Source organism: Pogona vitticeps, chromosome 1 (genome assembly GCF_051106095.1).
Source record: "Pogona vitticeps strain Pit_001003342236 chromosome 1, PviZW2.1, whole genome shotgun sequence".
Classification (NCBI taxonomy): domain Eukaryota; kingdom Metazoa; phylum Chordata; class Lepidosauria; order Squamata; family Agamidae; genus Pogona; species Pogona vitticeps.
In genome coordinates this window covers 20,135,529-20,150,988 of record NC_135783.1, presented here as the reverse complement: position 1 = coordinate 20,150,988, position 15,460 = coordinate 20,135,529, and the positions used below count along the sequence as shown (strand labels likewise).

Below are 15,460 nucleotides of genomic sequence, written 5' to 3'. Positions count from 1 at the left end.
TTACCAATTCCACTCCCCTAGTGAGTTTCTACAGCTAAAGGAAGATTCAAATCCTGTTCTCCAGAGTCCCAGTCCATCACTATATCCACTACTACGCCACACTGGGAATCTCAAACTTTCTAATAAAGTGGGACAAATCAGAGACATACTTCACACAATCGATTGATCAATGAATCAATGAATGTACTCTTAATGGTCTTCTGAAATCTCTGCTAAAAATGAAATTTATCAGAAGACTCCCCCCCCCCATTTTAATAAATCATATGATATTTTCCTTTTTCCTCACATTGTTAGTGGGGGGGAAATGTCAGTACGCAGAATTTCCCCCAAATATTCTCCAACACTTTATGTGGAGGCTGCCGTTCTTTTCACACACTTCCACCCTCAACAAAAAATAAATGTAAACCTTGTGTATGGGAAGGGGAGAAGCTACTTTGTCGCCACTACTAATGGGGATCTCCACACCTGATGCAACAGTGAAGGATTTCTCTACCCCCTTGAGATATTCAGTAAAATCCTCACTCCACCCAATTTCTGTGCAAGTAATTACTGTAGAGCAGTCTGTTTATTTGCTCTTGATCTGTTCACAACTGTAAGTAATTAAACCTTCTTATTCTTTCTCCTACAAATGTCTCAGAGTGGGTTACTGAGACTTTAAGTGCCAGTTAATGACTGAATTTTGGGGAACTTGTTGCTATTCTCCTCTGTACTTCTACTGCATAGCACAAGGAATTTTATCAGATTTTCAGAACTGAAAGTGCATATCTTTCCATTTTAATGGAAAGATAGACAAAGAGGAAGGAGGGAGAATAAAATGAGGAAGAGAGAAGAGTATGTGTATTGGGAACAGGCTTTACTATTCTCTTCCTGCGACAGACTAGGAAGCGATAATGCTATCAGTTCCACTATCTCATGCATTCAGTTCTTTTAAATCCCAGCTACTTTTTCCTCAGACTAATGAACAAATTTGCAAATTTCAGTGAGCACTTATACAAATATAAATGGAGTGAAATTCTTAATGATCTCTGCTGATGAAATTCAATCAGCATAATTATGCCCAGTACAGAAGAGATCATATTGTACTCCTGCAGTATCTCTCTCTCTCTCCCTGTCCTCCATTGACTTGGGTCACAAGCCACTGGTCCTGCCAGGCTGTTGTCAAAGATTTACTGTGCAGGGAAAGACAAGAATTGTAATTCAGCATTAGAAAATGGTTGAAGACACACGAGATTGAAAGTCAGATTGGTTAAGAGCAAAGTACAGAAAGTCCTGCCTGAATGGGCAAATCTGTAAGTTATGCGTCGTCCCATATTTCTGCCAGGATACTATGGCTGAAACATCTCAGAATTGTTATTATCATTATTATTTCAAAATCTCAAGTTGCTTCCATCAATTTGTCTTTTAGTGTTACAAGCTTCTGTCTGCTTTTATCTGTTCCTGGTTTTATCTGTACTTGGTTTAATCTTGTGGTGAACCATTGGGAGAAAAGTGAAATAAAATTCTAATTAATTTAGAAAAGTGAAGACCAAATCCAATCTAATCTTCACCCATCCCAACTACAAAGTAACCCTCCCCATATTAAGTATGCCCCAGGAGCTCCCTACCAAGTCAACATACAACCAGTATAATTCTAATTTTGGGATGTTTGTGATGCCCTATTTCTTGTGAGCAAAATGTATTCAATTGCTTAGACTAGAGAAGGCCTGCGGCATCAGATCCATGACTTTGTCATCCAACCCACATTGAGTCAAAAGGGTGGTGATCCGGCCCAGCATTCCATGCTGGTTTCTCAACCCAGCTTAGAGGCATATAAGTATAATGTGTCCGTACTATACATTTTTCAACCTATTATACCCTGATTTGCACATTTTTTTTACAAAACTTTCACATCTCGCCATCAGACCTACCTGCTTTGCTCTTCCCAAACCAATATGTGAACAGCTATCTTTGGCAATTAATATACAAGTATGTACAGAAATGCATATACTGGGGGTAAGCATGGAAAAAAATCATATGTTGGTAAAAATTGTGTATAAAAGATATATTATGATGACAGTGGAAATTGTATAGAAAGAGAGGTATGTTGGAAAAAATTACAAAGACAGTGTTTATGGCAAGAGAAATGCATGTGAATGTGTACAGATTTTAAAAAATTTCCAAACAGATGAAGAAGCAGGGCTAGTGAACTTCATATGGCAAAAGTAGAACTTAACAGCTCCATCTCTTCTTAATCTGGAAGTCCAAAGATTTCCTCCCTTGTTTTTGGGTTTCTTGGTGATTTTCTCTGGAACTCCCTATGAGCTTTAATTGGTGGATTCATTAACCAAAGATTTAGCTGAAGATGAGATCAGACAGCAGCAAACACATGCACCCGATCATAAGTGGAAAGGGTCACATCAACAGGAGCAACCTGTTAAAGTGACCCTTCTGTCTACTGGGGAATTGCTCCAACCAAGCCGAGCCCCCCAAAGTAGAAGTCCTATAGTTGGTCCAATTTGAGCATCTACCAGGTCCAAAAAGGCCCAATTTGAGCATCTACCAGGGTGAGGCTGGAACCCATTTCCCTGCAAGTTCTATGTGATTGCACCAGACTGCTCCACAAGTGGTCCAAATTATGACCTCTTTCCTTGTGTGACTGCACTGAGTATTGGTATGAAATTTTAAAGAAACAAACACGCCACCTGTTGTGCTAGGTAAGAGCACAGTTATCTATCAAAAGGATGCTATTGTGTTCCTGAGAAACCAACAGGACATGGAAATATGAAAGATGATAATTTCCTATAACAGTGAGTGGTAGTATTGGTTCAGAAATGGAAGAAGTTCTCTTGTTTTGGACCACAACGCCCGAAAACCACAGCTAACATGACCATATAGAAAAAAGTGTGGGTTTTTGTTGTTATTTTGCTGTTGCTGTTGTTCCGCAATGCAACACGAGTTGAGGTATTCTGGGAGCAGTAGTCTAAGAAAGTAACTTTTCCTAACTGTGTTTTCATTATTTAAGTTGCTTGATACATTTAGCATCACAAAAGGACAGTGTTTGGCAACATGCACGTGTTATTAAAATCTTAATTAATCAACCATTCAGTTAAAAAACAAATGATTAAAAGTCTATTAATCAGTTCATAGCCTCATTACCTAGACCCTTCGTAGGGGAACTCAAGGCACATTTGCACTCAAAACACACACCAGTTTTAATTGGGGATTAACGGTCATTACTTCTCTTAATGGGGAGCCATAATTTCATGGGTGTGCTGAGAATTTTTAGCTGAACTATAATTCCCAGAGTTCCATAGTGTTGGTGGAAGAAAATAAAGCCATGATACTTCAGCTCTTATTATGGATACAAGGAGGGAGTCTTATCTAGGTCAGACTCTGATTGCATCGTTTTCTACTTCGTGGCCCCTACAAATTTCTCACAGGTGATCTTGCTTATAGTTGGAAACACACACTTCACACTGAGAGGCTTGGAAACCTTTAACCCTCAGGACGTATGCAGTACTCAGCTTAATTTCTTGTAGTTCACAACTGTTGTGGTGCAGTGGTAAAGGTGCTGGGACTCAAGAGGGACAGATTCTGTGCCCCACTGAGACACAACATGTACTGGTTGAACTCGGGCCAGCCTCTCTCTCTCTCTCTCATCCGAACCTATTTCAAAGCACTAGTGTGAAGATAAAGCGGAGAGGACGGGAGCCTTGTATATCACCTTAAGTTTATTGGAAGAAAACCAGATAAAAGCAAAATACATAAAACAAACAAGGAAGCAAATGAGCCTTCTGCAAGCAATTCATTCAGACCTCTGGCAAGAGTGATCTGCTTCTCCTCTAGCAACCAACTGCATGAGGAGGGACGGGGGTGGGGGGAGGAGGGAAAGGGGGGGCTAAGACAAACTAAACAACATGTTTATCACCATTTTACAGAGGTGCTCACCCAAGTGGTGAAAGATGGATGATTTCCCTCAACTATTTATGATGAATGACAAAAGAAGGCATGCAAGGCAGTCTTCCGTTTTGCATGCTTTGTTTTGTGGCTCGCAAATAAAAGGGAAAAGACCATCCACATGTCGCTACCAAAACTCCAAATCATTGTAGGAACGCCTTCGCCTGTGACGTACTGCCACTTTTGGCGACAACTATAATGGCAGAACTGAGGAAGAGGATACCGGCAAATGGTTTAATTTGCCAGCCTGGTTGCTGAGGCGTGTAATCCCTGAGGAAGTCCCATCGTGGGGAAGAGAACAGGTTAATAATATGCCTACACATTCCCTTGCTATGGTACAATTCTATGGTTGCAAAGGCACGCATCTGATCACACCTGAAAGGGTTGCTTTAATGGGAGTGATCTCCTTTAAAATGACCCTTCTGTCTGCTGGGAAATTGTTCTAACCCACTCCCCCAAAACAGAAGCCCTAAGAGTGGGCCAAAAAGGTCCAGCTTGCCATGCAGATCAGGGTGAGACTGGAATGCATCCTGTATCTCCTGTAATCAACAAGAAATCAACCCCTCCACAAGCAGTCACAACGGTGTGATCCATTTCCATGTGTTATGACATCCTTGGTTTGCTTAGAATCCTTAGTCAGCCCCCCACCCACTCTTGGGATGGCTCCATCTATTTTGGAGGTCTCTCTGGTCACCACCAGGATATAGCTCACCCCGGACTATCCCTGTTGTTTTCTTGCTGCTTTCATTACCTTCATCCAGCTATATATTCCAGGTTTTCCTGTATGTATCACAGGGACATGGCATCCTTTCCTTGACTTGTGCATCGCCAGCCCTGGTTTTGGCCTTGTGGAATGTTTGTTCCTAAATGTTTTAAAATGTGAGTTGCCAGTTTTCATTTATTCATCGGCATTTATCTCCCACTCAAGGACACCTGGGAGTTAATATGAGTGAAAAGGGTGGGTGGCCGGTGCTCAGGAAAGTTACTTTTGTGGATTATGATTTGCATAATCCCCAGCCAGCTCGGCTAGGGGATTTGAGGAGTGCCGTTCCATAAATTCTCCACGCGCTGGGAGTGGGATGGATACCTGTTGACTCTGTAGCACTGCTCGGCCCTTTAGATGCAGATGCAAGAATGCTCAGGTGTTGCGTGAGTCAGGGGCTGCCATTTCCAACTTCAGCTGCCGAGGAAGCATTTAAAGCGTTGACAAGCAGTTATGGACGATTGAAGTTTTATTTTCCCCCCTTGTGAAAAGCATTATTTTTAACCAAAAGAATAAACGCCCACCTGTCTTTTAAATCAGCTGAAAGATAGTTAGCTGTATACTGAATGAATACAGATGGCAGAGTAACGTTCAGTCACATACCTTTCTAGATGAGTGTGTGGGCAGCAGTCCTTAGTTCAAGGAATTGGGGTGCTATAAAGTGTGGGTTCCAATTTTTGTCTGTAAAAGGTTGAGAGGGAACAAAGGCCAGCTCTTCATCTCTTCAGGAGACTGGTGGTTTCTCTCTGTCTCCATTACCCCACCAACCTCTTGCCACGTAGGCTTGTACTGGAACAGAAGCAGTCCCTGTGCAAGGGAAATCACGCATGCCGCTGTTGCTGTTGGCCCTTTCCCATCATAGTCATCCTTCAGTCTCGAGAGACTATGGTAACGTGCTCTGTATGGAGGACTTTGACGCTCTATGCGAAGCTGTCCTCCCCAGAGCACGAAGCCTGGGTAGAATAATATGGAGGATAGGCTGTTACCCAAGCAGCAAGTCTCCCCTCTCCACATCACTGAAAATGGTAGTCCAATGGAAAGGCAAGAGCCAATACAACTGGTTCCAGCAACGTCGCAGGAGTTGTCAGAACAGCATAAACTGCCTCCGGGACTCCAGCTCCGGATTTTGCCTCGAGGTTAACTCCTGAAGCCTTTTCCATCAGTGAATATAGCCACAAGGCAGTGGAGGTTTGAAATCGGAGTTTTCCTTCTCCTAGATGGGCTGCCTTCCCAGGCTGATGAGCCCCACCTACCCGGGCTGCTCCCTTGCCGCATGGGTGATGGTGGTGGCGCCTCCTTCTCCTTACAACATGGAGGTTTGGGATCAGAGTTTCCCTTCTCCTAGATGGACTGCATTCCCAGGCTGATGAGTCCCACCTACCCGGAGTTCTCTTTCCCAGAGAACAAGGAAAAGGAGATGCCTGCCTACACAGGTCAGATGACAAGGGGAAAAGATTTATAGAGTCTTCTCCCGCTTTGCACGCCCACTGTAATTGCAGGGTGCTAAATTACTGCTGATGCACCCTGCAGTGCTCCCTGTTCCCTTAAAAGATTGGCTCCACACAAGGGCAGCATGCAAAATAGAGAGCCCTCTGTCCCCAGGACAGCATCAGGCTTTGGAAAGTCCTGCTGGCCGAGCCTCTAGGCAGGTGTGTAGCCCAGTCTCTTTTTTTGTGAGATAGCAGCATCAAGTCCTTAGTCTCTTTGAGGAGGGGGGCAAATTCCACCACACAAAGGCTCAGAAAGCATCTGGCCATTGAAATCAACTAGGTGAGTGGGTGGATGCAATACTACCCTTGATGAAGACCCCAAATGTGTAATTCTGAGCCACTTTGATGGAAGGGTCGAATAGAATTGCAGAGCTGGCCCAAGACCTTTGTTTCTGCCCGAAGCGATGAACAAGATGGTACTTTCCTCCATGCTGTGTATAAATGCCAAGAAAAACTGTTACCCAAAGTGTAGAAAAAATGTGCAAACTTTTGAGCTCTTTGGATCTTTCCATCAGACAGAAGGCTTGAAAAACAGGTACAGAAGGAGGAAATTAACAGTGCGATGGGATGTTGCAGTTAGGCTGTCTGCATGATGACACTTGCAGATGGAGGAGGAAGGAAGGATCTGCATCACTTCAAATGAGGTTCTGGTGAGTAATGTGGTTTTTTTTTTTAAAGCTTCCCCCGGAACAGTAAAGCCTAAAACCTGTAAAGACCCCTTTCTTGTCCCCAAAGAGCAACAGAAACACGAACAGCTGATCCTCTGTTTTTGGAAATATAAAATCCAGCTATAAAGTGAAAGGACTGCTGCTCTTGTAAATTAGTGCAATCAAGCGGCATTAGACAAGTTGATGGGAAAGTCACAAATGGAAATGTGGGAGTGAGGCTCAAGTTTAAGATGTGCCCAACCATAGCCAGACTCAAATGATATTCTTCTCTAGTTCCAAATCACAGCAGCCATTGGCTTCAGATGGAACCTGAAGCACCACAGGTACAGTAGATTTTCCTGAGGCAGGTAAAGATGGATGGGAAAGCCTCTAAGCCCGTACAGTAAATCAGCTCAGTCAATTCAGTGGTTTCCTACTGCCTACTAATTGAAGGGTGGATGTTGCACCCCTGAACTGAGCATGAAGTAGGTGAATCCACATATTCTATGTGCCTGACTAGTCTAGAGCCCATTCTGGAATCTCCTTTGACTTTGATACAGCCATGAATCCATGTTAATTCCTTCTCCAGACATCATTTAAGAAAAGAAAAAGAAAAAGATTAAAGTGCAGGTCAGGGTGAAAGCAGACACAAGTTCTTTGGAGAATCAAAGATGATGGCTCCTGGCACAATTCCAACTCCCATCATCCCCAAGTCAGCATCCTCCAACTCCTTGTATCTCCCAGCCATTTAAGTTCCGCACAGCCTCCTCTGATAAACAGGTCCTTTAGGTTTTTCGAGGAGTGCTTCAAAAAAAACCCCAGAGCCTTTTTGACCAGAGGTGAGTAGACCAAAGAAATGATCACGGGCAACCGCAGCTCTTTTGTACTAATGGCAACTTTCTTGACTGGATTTTGCATCACAATCCTCAGTTATATGACCAAGAGCTTGACCAAGAACAAGGAGAGCTAGGTTTTCCCTCCCCATGCTGCTGCTTCAGCAAAAGTCTGTAGGTCAGCAGTGGAGCGTACATGTGCCATGCATAGGACTTTAGGTTCAACCCTTCACACCCTTTGTTTAAGAAAATAACAGGTTACAAGTGGTGGTAAAGACCTCTTCTGCCTGATGGTGATGGACAATGCAATATAGCACAGCTGGAAAGCACCATGTTATGTAAGATTGGAGCAGGCAATGCTGCCTAATCTGGGGGTAACCTTCTGCATGCAGTTGGACTATATGAGATACGGAGAGCCACATATTACAGAGTGTCTCACCTTCCCTAACCCATGTCTTTATCATAATGGGGTGACAGTTGACCCTCCAGATATTTTGGCCTACAACTCTTATAATCTCTTATCATGGGCTGTTTTCAGTAGGGGTGCTGGAAGATGGTGGGCCAAAGGTTTTCTGTGATTTCCTAGTCTTGTTGTACCAGTGTAGTATTGGGTGCTTAAACGCAAAATTAAGCAGAAAAAGCCCCGTACAGGCATTCAAAAGAAATCTGATCATGTGGTGAGTAAGAGTGCTATCTCTAGCCCCATCCATCCTGCTACGCATGGAGATCCTGATTGAGGATCCTCGAAAACGCAAGCTCCCAACGGCATAGAGGGGCTCCATGTGTGACACAGGCTTTCCTATTCAGCTTGATGATCACCATGCAAAGGGAGCGGTGAAAGAGCAGCAGACTAGCACTCTTATCCTCTTCACATGTTCAGATCAGCCTCCTCCTTCTTAAGTGCCTGAACTTATCTAAACCCAGTCGTCATAAATTCCTAGAGGCAGTGCTCAAGCCCAGCCAATGTGTTCTGATGGGTTGCATTATCTCTTTTCAAGAGAAACACCGTAAGCCAAGATAGTGAACTGAGACTGAAACTCTGCAGTACTGTATTGATGCAAGCAGGGAATTACTTCAGGACGCGAGGCGAAGACAACAGCTCCTGAATAAGCAAGCACTTTGTCACTGCCAAGAAGGCAAAATGCTGAGACACGGTACTGGCGAACGATGTCAAGAGCCTATTTGATCAAATGCAGAGTTCCGTGTGTGTGCCGAGGTAGAGAGGTCCAAGGTACAAATGTTTGCATTGGTGCCAACCAGACACACTTGGCTCCTGAATGGAAAACTCTGGATCAGTCACAGCAATCACCATGAATAGTCCACCCTGGAGGGATGTCTTAGTCTCTTCAGATGTAAAAATCTGGAACTGCTACAGGCAATTACCTGAGACTCGGCTGGCCGCAGTCAGCTGACCTTAACTTGCCTTTTGGTACAGTGACCTCCCTTGATGGCATACCACTTGCTCAGTATCTAGTTGACTTTCTGGAACAATAATATTTGCTTAAAATATTATTCTGGAAGGGAGGAAGGAAGGAAGGAAGGAAACCTCTACCATTTGCAAAGGCATCATTGATTGACACCCTACAATCTCAAAGCTGTTGAAGGTACCACACCTGAGCCCTTCCACCCCCAGCAGCTACTCTGTGCAATTGGCGGAATCTGCACCTCATTGCTAAGGAAGCAAATTAATCCTACTAAATTAATGATGCTAATTTGCATGAATTATTGCAAGAGTTATCAGAGGCTATAAAAGGAAGGGTCAAGAACAGCCAGAGAAGATTACACATAGCATCAGAACATAAATTGTCCTGCTAATTCTGTAGGGGAAGATTCAAATGCACATCTAGAAATCAAGCAACTGTACATGCAGCAGGGCAATGGGAGGCTCGCACAAAACCCCTGCTGAACACTCTGGCAAAGAGCTGGTTCAGCAGACAGAGCTGAAACCCAGCCCAGTTCTTCTGTCAATCATGAATTTTGTAGAGCATCTCAAAGGTGTACAACAAGGTTGTTCTCTGTCTCTCAACTCAATCCCCTTTTTGTAGGAAAGGAATATAATCATTATCATCATCATCTTAGAACTGAAGAGCTGGAAGAGACCTTATGGATCAGGTCCAGCCCTTGTCAAGGAGGCACAGTGGAGTATTGAACTCCCAACCTCGGGAGCATGTATTCAGGCTTGGCAACTTGAGACCTAAACCACTACAAAACACCATACTGTTATGCATTTGCTCCAATGCACATATCCTCACTTTCCACTCTCCTTACAGCCCCTTTTACAACTGGAACAAATGGGGAAATTTTCCAGTCCACCCTGTGTGCTTAATGCACCTATTCTGTCAAGTGCCTTGTTAAGAATATAATCCTTCTGGCAATGTGTACTAGAGCTAAGTGTACAAGGCAATCCTGTGTGTGCTTACAGTATTTTGATGCAGGCCCCACTTGGTTTAATAGGATTCACTTCCAGGTAAGAATGCAGATCCGGGTATCCAGAGAAAAGGACAACACATTCAGTGCTCAAATGTGGATTCCCTTCACAGAACCTGCAACTACTCCACACACCCCACTCCACGTCTCTCTTTAAAGTCTGTCAGCCCTCCTCCAGCCTTTCTATAATTCAAGCACTGGAACAGTGCCTGGAAAATCCCTTCCCCCTGGAGTCCAAAGTTGTTTTTAGGATCACAACTCCCAGAATTCCTCAGCTGTTGGTGGGTGCCAGAAATGATGGTCCATAAGCGATAGCTCAGTGGTTTAGATACCTACTTGTGGAGCTGGAGGTTGGGAGTTTGGTTTCCCACTGTGCCTCCTTGACAGGGGCTGGACCCGAGGAGAGTCCCTTCCAGCTTTGCAGTTCTAAGACTATTATTACTAACTTGCCCACACTAACTTCCCCCACCGTCTCTCCCACAGCTTTACAGAGCTTTCACTGAACTTAGATTTCAGCAGATGCCCTCAGCGTGTCTTGAAGGGAGATTCCAAAGAATTCCAGCTATGGAACGGAAACATATATTCAGCTGTAACCAGACAGAAAACATCATTGATTATTTCTTGTTCTGCTCCCCCTATAAGGACCCCAGAGGAAAAAAAAATGTGTTATTTACTATCCAGTTGGTCCCTAATTGCCCACCCAAGGAATTAGTATTAAGATTGCTTATTGACAATCAGCCATTCATTACATATGCTGTAGAACTATTTGTGTTGGCAGCCAAGAAGCTGAGGTCTGGTTTTCTCACGGACCATCACGGCAAGAAGGGCACATTTTAAAACACGTAGTTCTAAAATGTATGTTTAAAACCCAGTTTTCCTTTTTATATATTATACTGTACATTGCATATTGTAAAGGCCTATGGCCATAAACAATAAGGTTTTGACTGACTGATTAACTTTCCCACACACTGCCTGAACCTGTTCCATTCTCCTGCATAGAGAAAAGCTGCTGTTCTTTGCACTGGCCCTGCTGTGGGAATTTTCCTTCTGAACTTTTCGGCAGCACTGTATGCCAGGGAACCAGGCTGGCTACATTGGCCAAATGAGGCCAAAAACTGGGCAGAGCCCTGGTTTGAAAGGAGAGGTAACCTGATGAGGTGGCACATAGACAGGGCCAACCCACACATTATGGACAGTAGAGCAAGGTCTTCAGATGTGTGTATGTGTCGCAGGTATAGCAGCACCCTGGCCATTCCTTCTCATCTACTTGGCCATGGTTCTTAATCTTGGGTCCCCAGATGTTCTTGGACTAAAACTCCCAGAAGCCTTCACCACTAGCTGTGCTGGGTAGGATTTCTGGGAGGTGCAGTCCAAGAATCCTCTGTGCACGGCAGGAGAGGAAGCTGAACACCTTCCATTCGCGTTGTCTCCAACATATTTTTGGTATCACCTGGCAGGACAAAGTTCCAAATAGAGTAGTCCTAGAAAAAGCTGGAATTTTTAGCATGTATACATTACTGAAGCAGCACCGTCCACGTTGGCTTGGGCACATCGTGAGAATGGCTGATGGTCGGATTCCAAAAGATCTCCTGTATGGAGAATTAATGTAGGGAAACCGCTCCAGAGGGGGACCATAGCTGCGATACAAGGATATCTGCAAGTGGGATATGAAGGCCTTAGGAATGGACCTCAACAGATGGGAAACCTTGACGTCTGAGCGTTCAGCCTGGAGGCAGGTGGTGCATCATGGCCTCTCCCAATTTGAAGAGACACTTGTACAGCAGGCCAAGGCAAAGAGGCAGTCCCAAAACAAGCAAAACCAGGGAGCTGGACAGGGGACAGATTGTATTTGTCTTCAATGTGGAAGAGATTGTCACTCCCAAATTGGCCTTCTCAGCTACATTAGACGCTGTTCCAAGACCTCCATACAGAGCACGTTACCATAGTCTCTCAAGACTGAAGGATGCCTACTAAGTCCAAGAACATCTGGATTGTTTTAAAATGTTTAGTTTATCCTGTTTTAAAGATCTTGTGTGTATAAATTGTTCTAAACAGTTCTGTAGCTCCCCTGAGAACTTGTGATATAGGGCAGGCTATAAGAGTAATGGACTGGGACTCAGGAGACCTGGGTTCGATTCCCCAGCTCTGTTATGGAAACTGGGTGTGGAACTGGTAAAACCATATTTCACTTAATATATTCATGAAGGTTTTCACGACTGAGATCTAATAGTTGTTCTGGGTTTTTCGGGCTCTTTGGCCGTGTTCTGAAGTTTGTTCTTCCTGACGTTTCGCCAGTCTGTGTGGCCAGCATCTTCAGAGGACAGCAACCTGTGTAGGGAAACCTACTGTCCTCTGCTGTCCTCGGAAGATGCCGGCCACAGAGACTGGCAAAACGTCAGGAAGAACAACCTTCAGAACATGGCCAAAGAGCCCGAAAAACCCAGAACAATCATATTTCACTTACCTTGGAAACCTGTTAGGATCCCTATAAGTCAGTTCTGGTTTGATGACATATAGCAACAATACATGAAAGAAAGGAAGGAAGGAAGGAAGGAAGGAAGGAAGGAAGGAAGGAAGGAAGGAAGGAAGGAAGGAAGGAAGGAAGGAAGGAAGGAAGGAAGGAAGGAAGGAAGGAAGGAAGGAAGGAAGGAAGAAAGAAAGAAAGAAAGAAAGAAAGAAAGAAAATAAGAAAATAAGAAAATAAGAAAATAAGAAAATAAGGAAGTACGTAGTGGAAGTGAGAGCCTCACTGAGGCATGAAATGCATTGAATGAACCACTTGTTCCTCATCCCTAACCTACCTCACAGAGGTGTTGTGAGGACAAAGCGGTGTGAGGACTGACATGCATACTGCCTTGAACTTACTGGTGGGGAAATAAAGATACATGAAATAAAGGTGTGAATAATGAAAAGGGGGAAACACAGGGGGGATTGCACTGGGATGACAGTACAGCTCTGTTTTCCCCGGCCTAACATACCACGCTTGCCTTAGATGTTGCAGCACAAAACTTGCCTTGCTCAGGAGCCATTAAAATAGACCTCTGGGATCTATATGGAAATATACTGTATTAGAAGCCTGTGGGTCTTCTATATGGGCTTATCCAAGCTGAGAGAACAGCAGCTCACTGTTCTCCTCAGCAGAACCTTGATTAAGTAGGAATGAAGATTCAAGTTGTATATCTTTGTCTGGTGTAAAGTAGGTAGGCAATAAGGATAGATTTTGTTAGTTGTGGTTTGCTGAAAACTCAAACAGCCGCCTGCATATATCTGTGTATCTATGTGTTGCTCAAGTGGTATCCATCTCTATCCCATGTTGTTGGGGGTTTTTTTTTGCCCCCTGCAGAAAATTCCGGATCACAGTTGCGCTCTCTTGCTAGATATGTGAACACTCTCGGTTCTCAAGTAATGTATCAACCATACAGTGTTCCTTTTTACCTTCGAAGGAAACTGCCTGATTAACTTGCTAGAACGTAAAATCTGGCAGCAGTTTATCATAGTCCAAGGGCTTCATCACATGACCCCAAAACATGCCTTAGTTGTGCAACGAATTCATGGCACACTACAGCTGGCCACGCAGTGGAGTGCTCGGTTGACTGCTCTGTTGTGCAGCCAGAATAATTTTTCAGCCCACATCATTTCATTGTGCTTTCAAAAGCAGCCAGTCCATGTCTACAAATCAGATAAGTGCTCTGCATTGTAACTCAGTTCTCTAAGGTTTTCTTAACAGCCATATTCCTTAAAAATGACACACTCCTGTTTTTATAAGGCACTGATCTCATGTGACTCTGGATGGGAATTTCCTCTAAGCAATGTTTATCAAGCCAAATATGAACCAGGAGTTTGATATAGCACAGAAAAAATAATTAAATAGAATAATATATATATATATATTTTAAAACCCCTCTAATGAAATTCTAGGCTCTGTGTGTGTGTGTGTGTGTGTGTGTGTGCGTGCGTGCGTGCGTGCGTGCGTGCGTGTATACACCTCTACAAAAGTTTAACGGATTGTCTTGGAGGCTGGTGGGCTTTGATTTGTCAGAATGTTTTAAACAGACGCTGGATGAGCGTCTGTTGGGGATACTTTAGCTAGGGATTTCCTCCATAGGCAGGGTTTGTGGTGGTGGGGTCTCTTCCAATTCCTTAATTCTCCAAGCCAGCCTTTCTTCCTGTATTGTCTTTTTTTTTTTTTTTTTTTTTTTTTTGACTTCTAGAATGCCTGACCCTTGTCAACGTTGGCTGAGGCTTCTGGGAGTGGATGTCCAAAGCAATTAGGGGACCAACGGCTGAGAACTTCTGCTTCTTCAACGCAAGCCATTCTGTGATGAAACAAGATCCATTTCAAGGCAAGGACTGTCAGGCTTCCTGTAGAATCACCTCAGCAGAATGGCTTACTCGTGTAGTTTGTCAAATAATAATCCCATAGGCAGAGGGTAGATTTTTTCAGTGCTTTTAGTTCACCCATTAGCAGGTTAGACAAATGATCCATGTGGATAAAATAATTAGATACACACATTCCCAGAGTGTTGTCCATACAAATTACCAAGGCCTCATTTGCATGTGCTGCAAGCCACAGCTGTAATACATCTATGCAAAAGCATCCTGTGTCTTACTTTCCCAGTCGGGTTCAAATGTAGTTGCTACGTGCACTCACCTATAGGCACACGTGGCCAACACACCCGTGATTGTCAGTCTGCAAACAGGTTAGTCCTGCACATGGACAGAGGCAGTATATTTTGTTAAGTGCACTGAAACATTTAAGAACCAGATAGAATGTGCAACTGTAAGCACTTTACCGATGGCCCGTGTCCCCAAGAAATCAGGGCGAAATTCTTGTGGGAAAAGATGCAGTTAATGGAAGTTCAAAACTCCACTGCCTCCCAATCCTTCTTCCTAGGTCTTGAAGAGAAATTTATGATCCAGCTCCTCAGTTAAATCACCCTGGGCTGCTGATGTGAAACAGAAGCTACACTGCTGGTTAGAATCACCTAAACTCAAAATATATCAGGGGACATCATAGGCTGCGCAGCCATAGGAAGGCAGCCGTTTTCTGGGCTTCTACTGTATTGTTTACTTCAGTGCTGCGGCTCATTACCATTTTGTTCTTGCTGTTTTTGTTGTTTCAGAAGCTTCCAGGCATACATCAGCCCATCTTCTATAATCTTGTTATAAATCCAGTTGCTTACTGTCTGGAGTGGAACAAGCTTCTCTGTTGTCATGCACTACTGGCGGATTTCTCCAACGGAACTTCTCTTGTTTGCATCCATTGTCAGAATGATTGTCTGGAGCATCACACTTACGCCCACACACTGGACACTTCAAAAGCTATGAGGAAAGCTGGGTGAAGATTTCAGGGCCACAAGTTCT

At 43.9% G+C, this 15,460-nt stretch overlaps 1 protein-coding gene across 2 annotated transcripts in view; it reads left to right on the top strand.

The window, feature by feature from the left end:
- The window catches only part of LOC110080728 (transmembrane protein 121), a 44,702-nt gene extending 30,293 nt beyond the window's left edge, over positions 1–14,409 (top strand). Inside the window, exons 1-2 of one of the 2 annotated variants that reach the window (XR_013540278.1) lie at positions 6,753–6,839; positions 14,308–14,371. The gene's annotated coding sequence lies outside the window, so the exon portion shown is untranslated. Of the gene's footprint in view, positions 1–6,752; positions 6,840–14,307 lie in introns of those variants that run through there. The other variant, XR_013540277.1, reaches the window with a different exon arrangement.
- The last annotated feature ends 1,051 nt before the right edge of the window (positions 14,410–15,460 follow it).